Source organism: Patella vulgata, chromosome 3, assembly GCF_932274485.2.
Source record: "Patella vulgata chromosome 3, xgPatVulg1.2, whole genome shotgun sequence".
NCBI lineage: Eukaryota > Metazoa > Mollusca > Gastropoda > Patellidae > Patella > Patella vulgata.
The window spans coordinates 73,508,327-73,528,701 of NC_065881.2; the positions used below are offsets into that span (position 1 = coordinate 73,508,327).

Consider the following 20,375-nt stretch of genomic DNA (forward strand, 5'->3'; position numbering starts at 1 on the left):
ATGGCGGTTGTAAGTGGAATTTAACCGTCGGATATACTCAGTAGGTGTTGTAAGTGTTAGAATTGTGTGTCTAGCATATAGAGTTTTTGAGATACAAATGAATATCTAAAACGTGGTGGTCATAATGAAATCCAATATGGCGGCTGTTTGACCGAATCTCTTATACTTCCATAAATTCCCTTGATATTGATAACAGTTCCTGTACGAAATGCTGTAGGTTTATATACCGAATAGCACGTTTCCTTTCGATATTGGTATTATCGAACCGTAACTTTATGGATTACTAGCAGGATACCCGGCTTCGCTCGGGGGGTCATAACTCCGAAACCGGAAGTGGTAGACTAACGCCACCTGGCCAATGTTACTCCCCTGTCCGAGCTACCCCTATACCCCAAATTTCAGACTCGAGGCAGACCTAGTGTAGCCGCCAACCCCGAACAGCCCGGGGGTCATAACCAGGGGCGGATTGGGCCATCGGGCGATGAAAAAAATAATTTTGTCCAATTCGTCTAAAAAACCTTTTTTCTGCTGAACATTATATGGGGGGCGGGGGTATTGGACCGGCCATGGAGCGATGATGATCATGTTGTATATGGCCGGTGGCTTTAACGGGCCGCCACGCCATCACTGGAGTCTGGAATGGGCTGGTATAATAAACTGTCTGGGCCGGGTGTGCTGGGTGTGGGCCGGAATTCGGAATCTTGCAATGGGGATTCCGAATTTCACCCGAAAATTTCATCGGATTCACCCGACACTGTCGCCCGCAAATTTACTAATTATTAAGTCACCTGCACCCTGTTTGTGGGGATACGCCAGAAACGTCTGCCAATGGTTCGTATATCCCCAAAAAATTCAATTTTAAGACCTCAGCAAAATTTGGTGATAGCTGGTCTGCTGGCTGAAGTTGACAGAGATTATAATCAGATATGCCACCAAATCGCATATTTGGGGGTTCATTTTTCAAAATGTCCCCCCCCCCCCTTCCGGGCTCCGCGGCCAGTAAAGGGGGCCGCTCCGACACGGGAGCCCGGGCCGGTTTCTGGCCCCAATCCGCCCCTGGTCATAACCCCGAAACCGGAAGTGGTAGACTAACGCCACCTGGCCTATGTTACTCCCCGGTCCGAGCTACCCCTATACCCCAAATTTCCGACTCGGGGCAGACCTAGTGTAGCCACCAACCCCGAACAGACAAACAAACAGACAGACAGACAAACGACAGTCACAAATATTAGTATAGAAGATAGATGGTCCCTGTCTGTACGAAAAACTTCTAGATCTGGAGGTCACAATTTTTATACGATTTTAAAACCGTTGAAATATATGTTGGTATTTAAGGGAATGATCAAGCAGTCTGCTTTAGATCTTCCGATATCACAATTTCCTTTTACCTTCTATCGATATTAAATCTTCCACCAACTGTTTTAAATATAACCGCTGACAACGGTCTTGGGATCTTGCTGGCACAAACTTCATCACATTAAGCCTAGACTGGCTTTATATAGAACCGATATGAGAAATGAAGTTGTGTTGTGTCGCACTCGCGTTGGTCGTACCTTTTAAATCTCGTGTTTTCATTTTAAAACGAGAGCCCCAACTAGAATTTGAGCACCAGCTGTCAAGTTCCCTTGAAGGAGTGGGTGTATCTCAAAGATATACGAAAAATATACTATCGCTGCCAGTCTTTGCACAATTTATTTGCCAAAACGGGTTTATACGGACAACTGCTAGACTTTTTAAAAGAGATAGATTTTTATAATAAATTTTAATTTTAAAGAAGCCAAGTCTCTAACTTTGTATCATCCAAAGTTTTCGACATTGAAAACACGAATTATTTGTCAATTTAAATCAGCATTGATGTTATGATTCTACCAGGAAAAGATGGGGCTTCTGATATTTAGAACAAAATAAACAGTTCACCATTGGAACACGGGTCGTGTACCATAATGGATTTGTAACAAGGGACTCGAAGAACAAGGCTAGACATATTCCACAAGTCATGTCAGATGGTGACGCCATATTCTTATCTGGATTGCTATCGGTGTAGACTGGAATAACCAGACGCTAGAGATTGTCATTTCGATTGAGACTTCTGACGTATTTCGTCTAACATAACTGATTTGACATTAGAGTAAAAACAAAAACGATTGAATTTAAATCAATTTATATACATTCATATTACATTATTATACCATTTGTGTCATTTACTAGGTCCCAAATATTGGCGATTTAGCTCCTTTAAATAATTATATTTTAACCATATTTATTTTAATTTAATCATTATTAAAGATACATTATGGAAGATCAAATACATAACTGGCAGGTTTCACTATAATAGTTAAAACCTAGATAATGTAAAGATGATATTCTGAAATTTTCAGTTAAATTGCTTCACTCTAAGCCAAGAAAACCTTATTTTATAATCACTGTAGCCTCGATTGTCATTGTTGCCGTTGTCGCGGCAATTAACAAAATCTCGATTATCCTTTGGAGTTTAATCATCAAGTAATGAAAATAGGACATATAAGATGGTATCGAGAGTTGATTATGGTCTTTCCATGTTAATAAATGTCTAATTAATAGTTTATATAACATTTCAGGCCTAAAGGAAGGCCTGCAATAGGCAGATTTAACTCTTGCATAATTCGTATTTAATTTACTCTGATATTTGTATTCACTGATCTGGGATTTTTTTATTTTTAAATATACATATAGATCTTATGATTCCATTTAGTCTGGCGCAATATAGCCTTTGTTGGTGCTGTCGTGCCATTAAATAATACTTCATTTCATTTCATATAAAAATTTATATAACCCGAAGAAAAACAATAGTGCTTGACACTAGCTAGCTACTACACATTGTGAAATAATAAAATAAGAAGAAAGTATATAAAAGCATTTCTTACCCGTAAAAGACCATTCAAACAAAAATACAATGCTGAAAAGGGTTACCCACATCTTCATTTTCACGTTCATGGATATGTTCCATGCATAATACGAGGGTTGTATAGCACGATTACAATTTATACTAGGCTATTTATAAACAGTAACAAATCCACTTATTGGCGGCCGCATTATCTTTCACAAAATAAACAGTTCAATATCATGATTATGTGTTCAGAATCATCATGTAAATATTTCTCTAATAACTGTCAAATGATTTGGATAAATAATCCAGCGGTTGCCATGCAAGATACGCCCGCATTTTGCGAGAAATGGGTAGAGAACAAGCTAAAAAAAATGCGATTTTTAGTACAATCAGGGGCCATAATCCAGTAAGTTATGGTCTGAAATATCGATGGAACTGTGATCTTTGCGATATAAAGTTTCATCAAAATCTTACAAACAGTGTGACTTATCTAGTGGCTAGAGGGTCCACAACCTTCGCATTACACACATTTAAACTATTTGCATACAAGGTGCGGCGATTTTGTCGGGCAGTTTCGTTTCCATTTTTCCAAAGTTCGTATTCAACCTGCATTGTGGTGTAACGGTGATAATAATTTAAACAATTTTTAAAATCAGATAAAAATTGTGACCTCCAGAGGGTCCACAAGCTAAAGATGTGATTTCTCGTACAATCAAGACAGGGGCGGATCCAGAGGGGGGGGGGGACCCCCCCCCCCCCCCCGCTCAGCTACATAAATTTAAAATGTTTTTGTAAATCAACACTTTTAATGAGAAACGTTTCTCGGCCGTGTGCTTTATCCTTTATCGTCAGATGTGGGACAGGATGGGCACTCAAAGCACGAGATAATGATATAGACATTATGTGATATCATAATTAATGCTTTGCATCCATGAAATTGAACCACAATGTCATTGTATTAATTCATAATAAAAATTGAAGTCAAACGAGGTTTTGAATTTCTCTGTTTAAAAAGCTCAATGTCTATGTATAAACGCCAAAATGACGATAGAGACCATGCGGGAGGGGGGGGGGGATACATTGTCTCAGGAACCTGGCAAACCCCCTCCTGCAAAATTTCCTGGATCCGCCCCTGCAAGAGCCATAATCCCGGAGGCTATGGTTTGATATGCACGAATATCGAACAGAACCACGATCTTGGGGATATAAACCTTGGTATTGCATACTTTTACACTATTTGCTTTCAAGGAGCGGCCAGTCCGCCAGTTTCTGTCCGAATTTTACGAAATTCGATATCAACCATAATCCAGGAAGTTGCGGTCCGATATGCTCGAATATCGACAAGAAGGAATCGAGATCTACGGGTTATAAACATGCATTTCAAGTTTCGTCAAATTCGGACAAAAACTTGTGACCTCTGGAGTGTCCACAAACTAAAACGTGATTTTTCGTACAAGCAGGGGCCATAGTCCATGAAGTTCCGGTCCGATATTTGCCAATATCGAAAGTTTCGTCGAAATCGGATAGAAATTGTGACGTGTAGACTGTGGACAGGCGAACAGTGGCGACGACAATATACATTCACATGAAAATGTGGACGTATAATAAAAAGGGTTTTAACGTTTTACTTTTCTGTGTCTGGAGACCTATAATTCTATGAATATATAGAAATCCCAGTATATGTGTTTGTATTTAACTAATCACTATTTTTTATGGCGCGAATAGGTTGTATACTGATGTGTTTGCTATTAATTTATACCTGGGAATAAGTAAACCATTAATCTCAGGTACATTTTGTATTATGTACACAGTTTGTGTTATAGTAACACACAATTCTACTGTTATAATGATTTGCAAATATATTATAGTAGTAGTACGTGCCTTTCCTTTGGTTAAACCGGGACACCGATTACAAACCTACAGAAATAATTAAATTTTTAAAAACGTTAACGGCCTAAACAGTCGCCATACTTGTTTTCAATTTGTGAAACAAACATGGCGACTGATTAGGGCGAATAAGAAAAGAGGCAGGCCACGCCCACATCCAGCCTTGTCAAGTTCGAGTGTCCACATCCGGCTAGCTATATATTTCAACTACCAATTACCTCAAAGAACTTATGGAAGACATTAACATCACCATAGTACCTGCGGACAAATAGGAGGCAGTTGTAATAATGGATAGACCTGATTACGTCAGCACTCTTCAAGACAATCAAGTTACACACAAGTAAAGAAAGAACCCATTTCTGCTCACCAATCCAAACACCTAAAACAACCTAAATCCCTTAATTAGTCTGCATTAAGCAAGATCAAAATCCAACCCCACTCAATACTAGGTTACATGTGTGCTCCTGAGGATGTTTTTATTACAAAACAGCCCTGTACTTTTCGAAATTACACCACTAAATCTGCTGACCCAGTCATCCTCGACACCAAAGACTTTTATTATAACATCAATGTAAGCTCGTCTCCTACAATGTTGCCGACTTGGTCACGCCATTCACTTTATACTAGCGCACTTCAACACACAGCATAATGGAATTAAATTCACCATGGAAACAGAGAGCGAAAACAGTCTCCTCACCCCCACCCAATATTTTGGCCGCAAGAACTCTTTTGTAAAGGTCGTTGCACGAAAGTAACTATTCGACTAAAATTTGACAAATTATTCTATAACTTTCATCAAATTGAACGATCATTTAGGTGCTTAGAACTTTATGACCTCTGCTGTTTTTTGATAATATATGATATTGACGTTTCAATTCTGTATAAACTTCTGTCAAGGGACGAACTGGCTATGCTCTAATTAAACATGTAATTAATCCCGTATGTCATTTACAGACTACATATGATCTGTGTACAAGCTCCACATGACTTCAAAGGAATATGCACTGGTCAGTAAGCATATCATGACGTGATAAAGAGACAATTGCATGTATGACCATGAGTCTTATCTATGATCGAAGGGGATATAACTGGAGACAAGGAGAGACGCAAAAACAAGAAGACTAAAGACGACTGGAGACAAGGGGCAAGGCGCAGAGACCGGCGTATGGACTCACTCGAGTTCAGTCGTTGCCTTAATATACTCATGTACCGTCCCGATGTGTTCCTGTCGTAGTCTAGTTCCCGATGTAGTTTAGTTCCTGTGTAGTCTAGTTTCTGTAGTATTGATATAGTTGTGTTATATTGTGTTCCAATGTAAATAAACCATATATTTACGAAACTGATATCTGTTATCACTAAAATAGTGTTACAGAAAACAAAGAGGCCCGATTTTAACATAAAAGTGAGACTTCTAGAACGTAGACTTTCAGAAGAAGGAAACCGTGTTATGCTTATACTGATTCCTGTGTTAAGAGACCCACGGTCGCGTTTAGATAACTGAACAATCGATCTTTATTTCAAGTCCATCTCACGTCCCTTGTATCTATGGCAGATTAGGTAACTAGAAAAACGATGGGATAGAGTGTTCTTTATACTCTTTCCTTGTGTCCCTTATCCATCAATTAATTCACGGCTTACAGTTATGACCTGTAAAAACAAGCGATTGCCATGCAAAATACGCCCACATGTTGTAAGAAATGGATGGGCAAGAGGTAAAATCAAGTGCTCATCCTCTCATTCAAGATCTTTTGATCTTTAACATATATGTTAAGTTTCATATGAATGGGACAACAGTGGTATGCCCGCCTCTCAGGAGGGCCTTCAAAATCCACACATATTTCAAATTTGCGTGAAAATCAGGGGCTATAGCTCTAGAATGCAAGGTCTGATGCGTACCAAAGTCGAAGTCATCCAAGAGTTTTTGATCCTGAACACATAGTTTAAGTTCAATCGTGAAAGGTCCACAAACATTTTGTGTAAAGGTCAGGGGCCGATACGCACGGATATTGAACTCACCCAAGAACTAAAGATACTCGTTTTAAGTTTCATCTAAATCGGATAACATTGTGACCTTTAGATGGTCCACAACCTGGGTATTACATGATTCCATTATACTGTCTGTGTAAAGGGGAGCGGCTATTTGACGGGAAGTTTCGGTCCAATTTTCAGGAAATTCGGACACAACCATAATTATGGTGTAACGGTGATATATTTTAACAATTCTGAAAATAAGATAAAACAAAATGTGACCTCTAGAGGGCCCATAGGCTAAAAACGTGATATTTCATACAAGCACAAGATCACGGCCCAATACGCCCCAATATTTGAAACAGCCCAGATCTTTCGGATATAAATATATATTTTAAGTTTCATCAAAATTGGATAAAACATTCGAACCTTTGGGTGGTTCACAACCTCGATATTACGGTCAGATCTAAATATTAAGGCCACCAGCATATTTCGCCAAGGTCAGGAGGTGTAAAAAGGGTTAGGGCACGTGATTTTTGCCGAGGATTGTGGGTTAGGGTAAGGGCTAGATCTTGGGTTAGGGTTGGCACTAGCCCTGCTTACATCTCGTGACCTTGACGGAATCTGCAGGTGGCCTTAATATTTAGATCTAACCTAGGTATTACATGCTTTTAAGGGGCGCGGCCATTCTGTCGGGAAGTTCCTGTCCGATTTTTACGAAATTTGAACTCAACCGTAATTATGGTGTAACTGAACGATTTTTACAATCAAATACAAATGTGACTTCTACAGGGTCCACAAGCTAAAATGTGATTGTTTGTACCATCAGGGGCCATAGTCCAGGAAGTGAAGGTCCTATATGCGCCAATATCGAAAGGAACCAAGATCATTCGGTTATAGACATACATTGTAAGTTTCTTCAAAATCGGAGCTCTAAGAGTGTCCACAACCTTGGTATTATGCATATATTTGTCAAGTTCAGCATCATAGGATAAAACCACCATCGATTGTGTTTTCATGGTAAAGGGGAATTAGAAAAGAAATAAAAATTCACTCCATTGCTGAGTAATTTTATTAGCCAGAAATCGCTCAGAAAGCGTCTCCGACGATCTAGACCCCAAGGGCCTCCGGGGCCGAGGCGGCCCCTGGACGCTCGCCTAACGACCTAGGATGGTAGCCCCCAGGTCAAGAATTGCTTCCGCCGGCCCTACTCCCCTTTCTAAATGCCATTGTCCGAAGAAACATCAAATGGCTCCAAACTTCAGATTATAGAAAACCAACACACACCAATCAGTTTGTCCTTTACAAATCCAACCATTAGTTTGGCACTAGCTTGGCTGTTGTCCAAGTCCCCAATATTAAAGCGCCCCCCCCCCCCCCGCCCCCGCAAATCCCCACACCCAATTAATTCCTCAAAATATTCAAAAGCAATAAATACAAACGAAGGGTTAACGTACTGGTAGCACTACTTATTTTTTGCATTAAATAAGGTCTACACAAAAGAAGGACAAATATTCAAACGCTAATGGGTTCCAAATGCCTGTACTATTTGATGTCTATCTATCACTTTCTCTTTCCACTTTGATATACCATTACATAAATATACACACGGCCTATTATTTGTTTTGTGTGCCAACAATTCAATACCTGAATTAAACAAGGAAATGCAATGAAGAGCCATGTATGACGATACCCTAAATTGATTGATTTACTGGGTTCTTTTATAGATCACTATTTGGATGTTTATTTCTGTATTAGCAGTGAAAATGGTTGACCTTAAAGCGGTATAAGTCTGCGCAATCAGGAATAATTTGTTGTCATTAATCAAGTTTAAATCATACTAATTAGGTGGCCGACTCGTATTCCAATCAACCAATCAATTAATTTACAGATCACGGAGACTGGGTCGTCGGGAAGAAATTTTGAAAATTTAACTGTCAATTCAGTAAAAATTCGTGGTATTCAATTACAAGAAAAGTAAAATTAGTGTTGTATTAGATTGTGGGCACTTTTCTTTGGCAACTAGATTAAATAATAATTTTTGTTTTCCCTTTAGTCGTCTGCCCGAAAAGTTCGGCAGCAGCTGGACTAGCTGACTCGTACGCCTATGATAATGTCCATTGGTTATCTCTCTATAATGTAGATTACTATAAACTGTGGAAACCTGTAGCGGTCTCTTTTCCGATCGTAACTTTTCGCTCTTTGATCCTCGACTTTTTGCTTTGTTACGTTTGGAATCCTTACCTTCTCTACTTCCCGAGTCTCCATTCGAGATTAAAAAATGGCCTCAACAGGCTTCCATGGTACCACAGTAAACAAACCTTATTTTGGTAGCCTACCCATTTAAAATTATAATTTTCAAACGTAATACTCGGCACATGTGGAGGTTTGAAAGATTTAATATACTCCTCGTATTTGCATACAGACCGTAATAAAGCTTATTTTAGTTCCGTGAAAATGTTGGAGGAAGTTTTTTTTTATATATATATATAATAACAATGTGGCGTCTTTAATGTATTGGTACATTTTATAAAGATTTTAGGAAAAGGTAATTATTATTCTCTACAGACTCCATACCAATGGCTACATCGTCCTAAAAGAAAGTGTACATTCAGATTATAAAATATCTATAATTAAATTATTATACAAGACACTACTTGAACGTTTTACGCTTTCTTGGGTCATATTGTAAGTCAGGATAATAAGTATAACAATTTTCATTCAGATCGCATATTACTTAAATCTTGTCAAAACTTCAAAATATGTTTATTTGTTATTATCTATTTTTAAACTAGTAAAGCATAAACTGCCATCTTTTTATCTAAATCTTACAGAATGCATCTTTAAATGTATATGCTTGCATTAACGTAGTATAAGAACTATAAAAGTGCAGTCAGTATGTGTGAAATAGCTTTATTTAACGTCCGTTTCCATCAAAAAATAGAAATTTAAAATAAATTACCATTCGGTTTTTCTCTGATTCGCCTCACTCAAATACTGTCTCTTTGGTTTTTAACATCTTGGCTGCAATGTTTTTACTTGCTAGGTGATAATGCAACATAAACTGTTAAAACTACATACAAGGAAGATAACGCAAAGTTTGAATCATTTCTCAGACTAGTAACTCCCCCCACCCCCCCACCCCCCACCCCCCCACACACACACATATTAAATCCATGACATTTCTTGGGCTCTAACATTTCTTGGAACATTTTGATGATCTTAATCTTTATAACCAAAAAGCGACCACCCTTATTTGGTCTGATCTATTTCATAAAGCCAACTCAAGATTTCGTCAAGGTCGCGGAGATGTAATTAAGGTTAGGGCACGTCATTGTTGCCGAAATTGTAGGTTAGGGTTAGGATAAACGTTAGGGCTAGGTCCAGGGTTAGGTTTAAGAATTTGGGGGAGAGGTTAAGTCTCCACATGAGCACTGACCTAGGATGATGAAAATTTAGTTCGTAATATTTCCTAATTTTATAAAAATACATTCAATACATTAGATTTATATACTGTTTTTTTGGTGTTGGTGGCGCTGATGGGCTTCCTTGGATGGTGCTTGTGATATTCTGGTATTTTTGTTTCTGAAGAAAAAAGAATAAATTTGGGGCTCTCGAGTAAGAGCCTCATCAGTGTGTTTCTTTCTAAGACTTGGAATTTCTAAAAATGTGTTTGTTCCACTATCACCGGGTTAGGGCTAGGGATTCTTATATCTAGTTGTTTTTATTTACTAACGGTTTGGCCTAGGGTTTGATGTATGGTTTGTTTTGGGTTAGGGTGAGGACTAGCCTTATTTAATCTAATTTACTGTGCACTAAGATGTCGTTCAGATTTCTATTTTTAGAATATGCAATAAGTTTTTGTGTGAAGATTTTCAGTTGATTATCCTGAAGGTCAGGATAGTGTTTTCTGATGATTTTGGACGCACTTGCTGCATTGGCACTTTCCGAATGACTAGGCAACTGAGTGTCCTTGTCAGCCCCTCCCTCCCGCACCACTAACAAGGGAAAACCACGTCGGAAAATCCAGATGAACACGCGACCTCCATGCTAGCGAGCCGGCGTCTTACCCACTTAGCCACCTTCCGGATGATAGATGACAGGTGGATTATTACAATAATACGGGTTTCGTGTTAAGGGAGATAACTCTTGTTAATTAAATAAGCGCAGACTACAATAAATTTCCCATTCCCATTCATGTTAACTCTGGTCTCTTTGCGCTGCTCAGACTTTTCCTCAAACATTCGGTTAGCTGAACGCTTTTCTCTACAGACAGAGCAACGTCTGGTCATGTCTTTGCTCCACATTTTGACATCGCAATGTGTAATTATCCCCGTAACCAACCTCTTAACTCTGTTATCCTTCCGCATCTAGACCATGAATATTAGCCAAAACGTGGCATAAAAGGTTAATTCAAGCCATCTTTTTCGATTCTAGACCAAAAAATCAACAAAATGGCCATGCAAAGGGGGAGAAAGACGGAGAGGGGCAGGTAGAAAATTGATTTGAATAGACGAACTACAAATTGTGGTCTGCCTCCAAATTGAATTTTTGGGATCACATGGCTAAGTGGGTAAGACGCTGGCTCCCTAGCCTGGAGGTCGGGTGTTCAATCCCTGCATTGGCCGAGATTTTCCGGCGTGGTTCCCCCTTGTCAGTGATGCAAGACCGAGGGCCTGACAAGGACAGCTGTCTAGTCCTTCGGATGAGACGAAAAACCGAGGTCCCGTGTACACTGTTAAAAATGGGTGTAATTAAAAACTATAAGCAGTGTTAATTAAGTGTAAACTTTACACCACAGCTAGCTTTGTTTAAATGTAATACCTTTTCAAGGGTAACCGACTAAAAGAACTACACCTAACAAGTGTAACCGATATTCATGACTACTGAACACCTGAAGACGTGTAAATGTTCCAAAATATTACTAAGTACAAAATCTTAATTAATAATTCTTGATTCAGGTGATGTGCATAAATAAATAAACCACATTATTCAGCCAAGATGTAAGGATATGTGCATTGATTTTTCCTCATGATTTATATTCATTGTAATTTGATGCAGATTGTCTAATTGCCCAACAGCAGTTGAATTTGAATCAGTCTGATGGGTATTTGTCAATTTAATGTCATTGTAAAATGAAACACAGTGGCCGACGGTCTATATGTAATCTAGGTCGGGCTAAACGCCCTATGCTAATTATCATGGAGACCAACAGCCAATTTCAAGTTTTCTGAACTTAGAAGTCGTTGGCTTGAAATAAATATCCAACAAAACAAATTACACCCGTGTTGGTGTAATGATTAAAATGGAAGTGTAATTTACAAACCATCCTTGAGGGGATAATGCTTAATCTACACCCACGGGTGTAAACTATTTATATGTAACATTACACTGTCTGAGTGCATCAGGCAGGTTACACTACTGGAAGTGGCAACTAGTTTACACCTGAATTGGTGTAATGTTCTGCACTAGTTGGGTGTATACATTGGAATGCACGTAAAAGATCCCTTGGCAGTTGGAATTCGATATAAGAGTAGGCGATCGTGCCGCTGCCCGGGCAAAATTCCCCTCATAGTACACTGTATGCGTATGCCCGTCTTCATTAGCCCAGCATAGGAGCAGAACAGTAGGACGTTAAACCCCAATTCATTTCATTTCATTTCCAAATTGAATTCAGAGACTATCATCAAATTTAGTCAATTACAATTACAAAATCATGCAAATACATTACCACAAATTCCGTTACGGACGATAAAGAAAGATCGAATAACTAAAATTCTCTAAAATTATGACCAGTGCTTTAAAGATTAACTTTCAAAGTTTTGACCCTTTTTTCTCTTCTTTATGTGTTAATTGGTAATTGATGTTTTCCCTTTTTCTTTCTTTGTTTCGGCAACCAGAAATCTGACTGCACCAAAATCCCTAAAATCGACTGCAGTAAATTGGAAGACCCCCAAAAAAGTTCCAATAGCTAAAAGGATTGTACTTTTGAATAAAAGTTGAACGTCATTGAAATTTGGTCAAACCACGACCATTCTATGAATTGCCAGGGATAATTAATTTTTGACGGTTTATGTCACTAATACCTACTTGCAATCTACTTAGAGCATAACACTAAAATCTATAGCATAGGGGGGGGGGGGGGGTCTTTATTCCATAAAATCCCTAACAACATAATCTCTTCTACAACACAAATGGTACATTTACGTGCTAAGAAGTTCATATTAAAACAGGCTAACAGTCAAATTAACAAGATAAGGTTGACTACAAAGCTACCTGGTTAGCACGTGCGTGCTGTATCATCCTGTCATTGAGTCAACTGGCGTGGTTTCGAATCCCCGGTTGTACGTGACAAGGAGTAGGGTCGCCTGTCCAACCTCGTGGGTTTTCTCCGGGTCCTCCGGTTTCATCCCACTGCTAAAGACCCCTACGCGCAAGCGAATTATTGAAATAAAATTAAACCATATGTTAGTCCCGAAATGACCTAGTTTGTGTCGAGTGGACGTTAAACCCCATCTCTCTCTCCCTCCCTCTCTCTCTCCCCCTCTCTCTCTCTCTCTATCTGGTGCTCATGTGTGTGCTGTAGTTTGTGTCAAGGATGTTGACAACCCACATAAATCCCTTGCAAAAGTAGCTATTAATCTGTCAAAATTCCAAAAACGCTGACAAAATTAAAGTGGTAATACGTCTATGTAAGCCAGTATAATTAGCTTCTAACCATACTTATATGCATATTAATTTAGAAATTCTAACAGTTTAAGCTCTGGTATTTGCATACTTCTTGAATAATGTCCACTGTCTATCTCTCAGTTAAGCTGCTTACTGTAATGTAAACTATGGAAACCTGTTCTGGCCTTTTTGCAATCTTAATTTCACGCCCTTCATCCTCAACTTTCGACTTTTTGCTTTCTTGCGTTTGAATATCTTTGCTTTCTCGACTTTTCGCCCCTCAACGTCTCGCCTCACGACAGGCGATGATATCGTATGAACTGCAATTTGACGGAGAAATTCTCCTCACAAGCACTTTTAGTCGTGAACTTAGAACGCATTAGTCCATGTGTTTTCGAAATGACCGAAATAATGTTGACGAAACACTAAATTCCATTTCCATTCCTTTGTCCTAGTATTATGGAACAATGCTTAGTTAGTGTTGTTGGTATTCGCCTATTTTTATAACCTGCATCTAATTAATCAAAACTGTCGAAATAAAAAAATCTTGAAATGTCAATAAAAATGGCATTGTTGGTAATCTCAATGGACATTTCGTGATTTTGCTTTGCGTTTCTTGATCTTGATTTACATCAGAACTCTGTGGGTTTCGTGAAGCCTTTTTGTTGGGTTTTTTTTTTTTTTTTTTTTTTTTTGGTTGGTTTTTTTTTGCCGGCCTTGAAGAGTTAGTATTAGTATTTCATTCATTCAAAGGTTTACCTTATCTTTATATAGATAAAATAGCGAAATATAGGTGACTTAATATTTTTATCTTAAAATATATACCTTTGTTCAACATGACTTGTTCGCGTGGTTAATAAAACATTATTTTACATTTGTGAATGAAATGGAATGGCCGGTGTTTAACGTTCTACTTTTCTGCACTGATGGGGTAGGCTAGATAGGCAACCGCCCTCATAAATGCAAGAACAAACAAAACCAGAAGTGGTCGATACCGCTCAAATCCAATCACATTTCCTACCAGGGTATAGAGGTGTATGGTGATTCGGTCTCTCTTCCGAAAAAGTGTCATCTCTTCTGAAAACGTGCCCACGAATTTCGAAAGAGTTCTCTCAAATACGCATGGAAAAGCCCGCGCCAATGTCGTCATATTCGTATTGATCTAATGACAACATTGTGTCCTCTTTTTCTGCTGCCCCCCCCCCCCCTTGTTCCAAACACACATTGCGATACTAAAAACCAGCCGCGCTCATTGTCCGTACATGCAACATCGATCAACTCTCCTTCTTTGTTGGCTCTCAGTCTTAGAGGAAATCAGTTAGCGCTGCTGCCATGGTTATCAACTGATTTCGTTTTCGATTTAAAAATAAAACATTCTCAGTTTGAAACCATTTGTAATCATAATTCCACATTTAGCTCTGTAATAAAATTATCAGGGCGGACTGGGTAGCTCTGTACCCTTAGGCGGATTGATTTCGTTGGAACCTAATCGCGGAAAAAATCAGCCTGATTTATTCCTGCACCTCACTCAAATAAATCATTGTTCTCCTCGGATTTAGGCCATTATATTTGAAGTTTAGTTATTTTGAAAAACAAATATATGCCAAATCATGTTTTCCTATCGGAGCCAATGAGCCCCTATACTTTCTAGGGCATCAGACAAAGTATGGTGGTCTAAATCCCAGTCCGCCCCGAAAAATAGATGAGTTTATTATTATATAGTAACTGTATTTGTTATCATTAGAACAGCCTGCCCTCTACCAACAAGTATTGTAGTTTGGCACTAATATCTGGAGAAAGCGACGCTGGTTACATCTTGAGAGATTTTTTGTTTCATTTCGGGATCCATCACCCAGTCCAATTCCATGTGGCCCGGAGTAAGCGGGTGTCGGTCGAGCTGCAGCCAGCGAACCAAATATTAATGGGGCTCCCCAATTAGTTTTGATTTATTATGCTGTGCCAAATAAATCTATCTATCAATCATACTCACACACAAATTGCATTTTCAGCTACGAGTACCATGCAAGCGTTATCCAGCCCCAATTTATACTGATGACTTTAAGACTAGATTTCACAACCGGATTAATATTTCCATAATACTTAGAATCAATTAATCTGTTTTTGTTTTAATTTATTGCGCTAAATGAATTTATATATATGCTTTTCATATGATTGTCGACAATAATGTGTTTAGTGTGATAGTTATATCATAATGTAGGGCTTTGTAGGCTATAATTAATAGTTAAAAAGAGTGCATGAAATGTTTAAATCCTATGACTTCATCGTTGATTTCAAACATAAAGATAAATCGTTAATACACATATTAAATAATAATGGCCCATGCGCCTGGAGGGGGAAGATCATAAACATACTAATAATAAAAAATATTATTATTATGTCTATGGGGCAGACATCAATTTACAGATAACCTCTGCTTTTTGTCACCAATAAAGTTAGTGCAGAAGTAGTTAATTTATAGCCTTTTCATAGATAACAATAAGACAACAAAAATAATTAGATTATTACTTACAGTCATCATATGTATTTTCAGTAAACAGAATTAGCGCTGTAAAAGGCATGACATATTACATCCCGACTATCATGATTAAAGAAAATGAAATGAAATACAAAGGGTTTAATGTCCTACTGGTCTAATGAATACGGGCATACGCCTTACAGGAATTGGTCGGACAACGCCACTACGACCTACTCCTATTTCGAATTCCAACTGCCAAGGGTTCTTTTACGTGCACGCCAGTGTGTATACACAGGGCCTCAGTTTTTCGTCCTGCATCACCAAGGAACCACCTCAGCCAACACAGAGAGCGAATCCAAGACCTTCTGGTTAACGAACCAGCGTCCTTCTCACTGGGCCGCTAAATATTCCTATTCGGGCTTCAATGCTATTTGAACTATTATTTAGACATTAAATTTAATTTATTCACATGACAAGCCTGTAGTCAACTCCCTAGAATATCGGATGATCGAGATTTAAATGGATTAGAGAACCAGCGATGTTTTAAAATTTAACAATGAAATGGATCAAGTACCGTTGCTACGATAATAAACATTCGGTGCTACATCTTTAAACACTCATAACTTCGCTCCGAATAAAGATATGTTTAATTTTTCATTATCTATTTTTGAACGGTCAGCTCTTTATCTAAATCTTACACAATGGGTCTTTATTCAATGACGGTGATTCACTTGTACAACACGATGAAAGGTATTATTTATTTATTCACGCGTTATAATATATGCACACATAAAAGCCACTTTCGGTTTTGCGTACTAATATACACAGTTGACAGATGGAATTCGATATAAGAGTATGCCGTAGTGCCGCTGTCCGGGCAAAATTTCCCTCATCGCACATTGTATGGCGTATGCCCGTCTTCATTAGCCCAGTTCCAAGCAGAACAGTAGGACGTTAAAACCCCATTTCATTTCTTTTCATTTCTTGAAACTAGTTGGGAAGCCCCCCGGCCCCTACCCCATGCCCCGGCTCCTTCACCTATGTCTACGAGCATGATTTGCTATTATATTATCTTAGCCCGCTGCCACCGCTGCTTAATATTGAGCGACTTGTTTATTCGACTGAATTATTCGACTGAAGTATTCGACTGAACTTTTCGACTGGTTTATTCGACTGGATTATTCGACTGAACTAACTGACTGATTTTATCGACTGGACGCGGCCACATGAAAATGTCAAATACCTCACCCCCCCCCCCGCCCCACCCCATCCCCTTTCTTCGTTCATATCATATATAGGGACTCTATTCTTTTCGAGGCGGACAAGGACAGCTGTCTAGTCGTTCGGATGGGACGAAAAACCGAAGTCGCGTGTACACATTCGCGTGGACGTAAAAGATCCTTGAAACTAGTTGGGAAGCCCCCCGGTCCCTACCCCATGCCCCCGGCTCCTTCAGCTATGGCTACTAGCATGATTTGCTACTAATTATCTTAGCCCGCTGCCACCGCTGCTTAATATTGAGCGACTTGTTTATTCGACTGAATTATTCGACTGAAGTATTCGACTGAACTTTTCGACTGGTTTATTCGACTGGATTATTCGACTGAACTAACTGACTGATTTTATCGACTGGACGAGGCCACATGAAAATGTCAAATACCTCATCCCGACACGCCCCCCCTCCCCCGCCCCATCGCATTTCTTTCCACGTTCATATCATATATATTGACTCTATTCTTTTCGAGGCGGACAAGGATAGCTGGTCTAGTCGTTCGGATGGGACGAGCATGAACTAACTGACTGATGTTATCGACTGAACTAGCTGACTGATTTTATCGACTGGACGAGGCCACATGATAATGTCAAATACCTCATCCCCATACGCCCCCCTAACCCAACATATCATATAAAGGGACTCTATTCTTTTGAAGGTGGACACGGACAGATGTCTAGTCGTTCGGATGGTACGACAAACCGAGGTCCCGTGTACACATTGGCGTGCACTTAAAAGATGGGGGCATATGGGGATGGGGGAAAAAGTAAAGCATGACTTTATTAAGCCGCGGTGGCAATAACTAAGATAACACCTTAAAGTTTTAATTTGAACAATCAAATTTGAACATGAGGGGACGTAAAAAATAAACAAAAACAATGACAAAGACATTGTTGTCAGTTTTCTCGGAAATATCTCATCTCAGGATGTTTCGGAGGGTTTGATTAAGAGAAAGCTCACCCACCTCGTTCTCAATCAAATCGAGAACACACTGAGCTCGAATGAAAATTTGATCCAGTCTTGTCAAAACCTCAGCCAAGGTTTAAAAAGTTTATCGCTGAAAGGAGCGAATATCACGGAGAAGACATTTATATCGCTTGTGTCGCATTTTACAAATTTAGAAAATTTAGATCTCACTTGTTGTAACTCCTTGTTCATGTCTGAAAAAATTCTTGAAAAGCCTTCGGATGTCGAACTCTTGAAACATTCCTTAAAGAACGTTAAGACCTTGACACTCTCTTCCATTCGATTTTTATCCGATTCCACGTTTAACAGAATTGTTTCTGTTTGTCAGAATGTACAAAATCTTTCCATAGCGTCTGCTCAGATTACTTTCAACAGCCACGCTTATTATCCAGAGGACACAAAGGACTGTGATAGCCCGGCCATTTTTTCATTCCGGAACATTTTATTTTTCTTGTAAAAGCAGAAAGAAAAAATAAAGTCACTGAATTTGAGTCGCATTTCCATAACGGATCCGTTTCTTGCTAAAATATCCCGCGTGGAGGGATTAAACTTGAAAGAATTGATTCTAATTAATTGTCAAGACTTAACCAGTGAGGGAATAATCGAGATGTATTCAAACCAGAAAAATATCGAGAAAATAGATGTCAGCTATTGTATTGATGTTGGAGATCGTGGCCTCCTGGCCATTACGTCGAATTTAAACAATTTAAAGACATTGATGACGAAGAAATGCCTGCGTATTTCGGATGTTTCTGCGAAAACGCTTAAAAATCTCCCCTGTGTGGATGTCCTGGATTTGTCTGAGTGTTATAATTTGACGAGCGACGGATTGATTCAGGGTTTGTGTAGCGGAACCCAAAGCCACCTGACCCACCTGAATCTGCGATGCTGCAGTTCCTTAACAGACGGCTTAGTTGTTGAATTATGTAAATACGTTCCCGGACTACAATATCTGGACTTAGGTTCCTGTTTTCCCTTGACAGATTTGAGCGTTCAAAGTATCTCGAAGAACCTAAAGAATTTGAAGCATCTCTGCCTGACCTGGTGCAAGGAAATAACCGATCTGGGTCTGATCGGATTTGAAAATGTCGATTTGAACATGGACACACATGCCGACCACGGAGACCATGGGCAATGTCGCTGTACACGTAGAAAGCACGAATCCACCATATTCCGTAAACCCACGGGAGAACTTCAGAAGAAAAAGTTGGCATTAACTCAGTTGGAAGCCCGAGTAAAAACGGAAGAGCAAAGATGCCGCCTGAATAACATCGCTGGTCTTCAATCTTTGGATTTATCATCGTGCGAGAAGTTGACAGACGTCAGTGTCAAGGAAGTCATAAGATTCAGCGGGTTATGAAGTCTCAACTTGTCGTCTGTTCACGGCCTTACCAACGCCAGCGTCATCGCAATCGCTAAAGGTAATCCAAGGTTGGAGGAAAACCAGATTCAGCAGTGTCCAAAAATTACAGATTCCGCCATGGAGGTTATGATCGAACGCCATCTTGACGTATCTTTCTGTAAAAATATGACACCCGAAGGCGTTGATAAAGTGGAAGCGAGTATCAAATGTTTGACTAACATACAAAGGAGATTGGTTGGAGCTTTTTAACAAGGATGTAGATATAGGAATTGTTCGATATATTTTTGAACCAGGAACTGCTTGCATAGACTTCGTCATCTTCTTGGCACGATGCTCTGCCAATTTAAATATAATCAATAAAAAATTGGACAGACTTGTTCTTTGGACAATTGCTCATAGAATGACGGACATCGATTTTGGATAATGTTGTCATAATTCCAAGATGGCTGCAATGCGACATGCTCAGTTCCTAGCACTCGGCAAACCTCCGGAGATTCCAGTACCTTACATCTAGCCTCGGCTGTATGACGAAGTCTGCCATTGGAACTAATTTCAAGTTCCCGGATTACCAACAGCGTTGATCCTGGCAACGCCTTTGAAGAATGTTTTATCATACAAATATTTCAAAGTCTGAAGCTGTTTTTTCTTTCAAGTTTATCCGATTTTCTTCAAACTAGTACAACTTTGCAGCGAAAATTCTACACACTCTTCAAATGACGCAATTTTGATAACTTCTTTTTAATAGCGGTACGTTTTCCTAATAAGTAAACCGGTGCCGTATTGCATTTGTGTAGGCGTAGGTACATATCACTTACCGTCATACAGCCAAGGCTAGATGTAGAGTAACAGAATCTCTCGAGGTTTGTTGAGTGAGTTCCCAGGTAATATTATTGTGATTATTAGGTAT

The 20,375-nt window shown here is 39.2% G+C and overlaps 1 pseudogene; it reads left to right on the forward strand.

The window, feature by feature from the left end:
* Positions 1-19,717, forward strand: LOC126815117 (F-box/LRR-repeat protein 14-like; annotated as a pseudogene).
* The last annotated feature ends 658 nt before the right edge of the window (positions 19,718-20,375 follow it).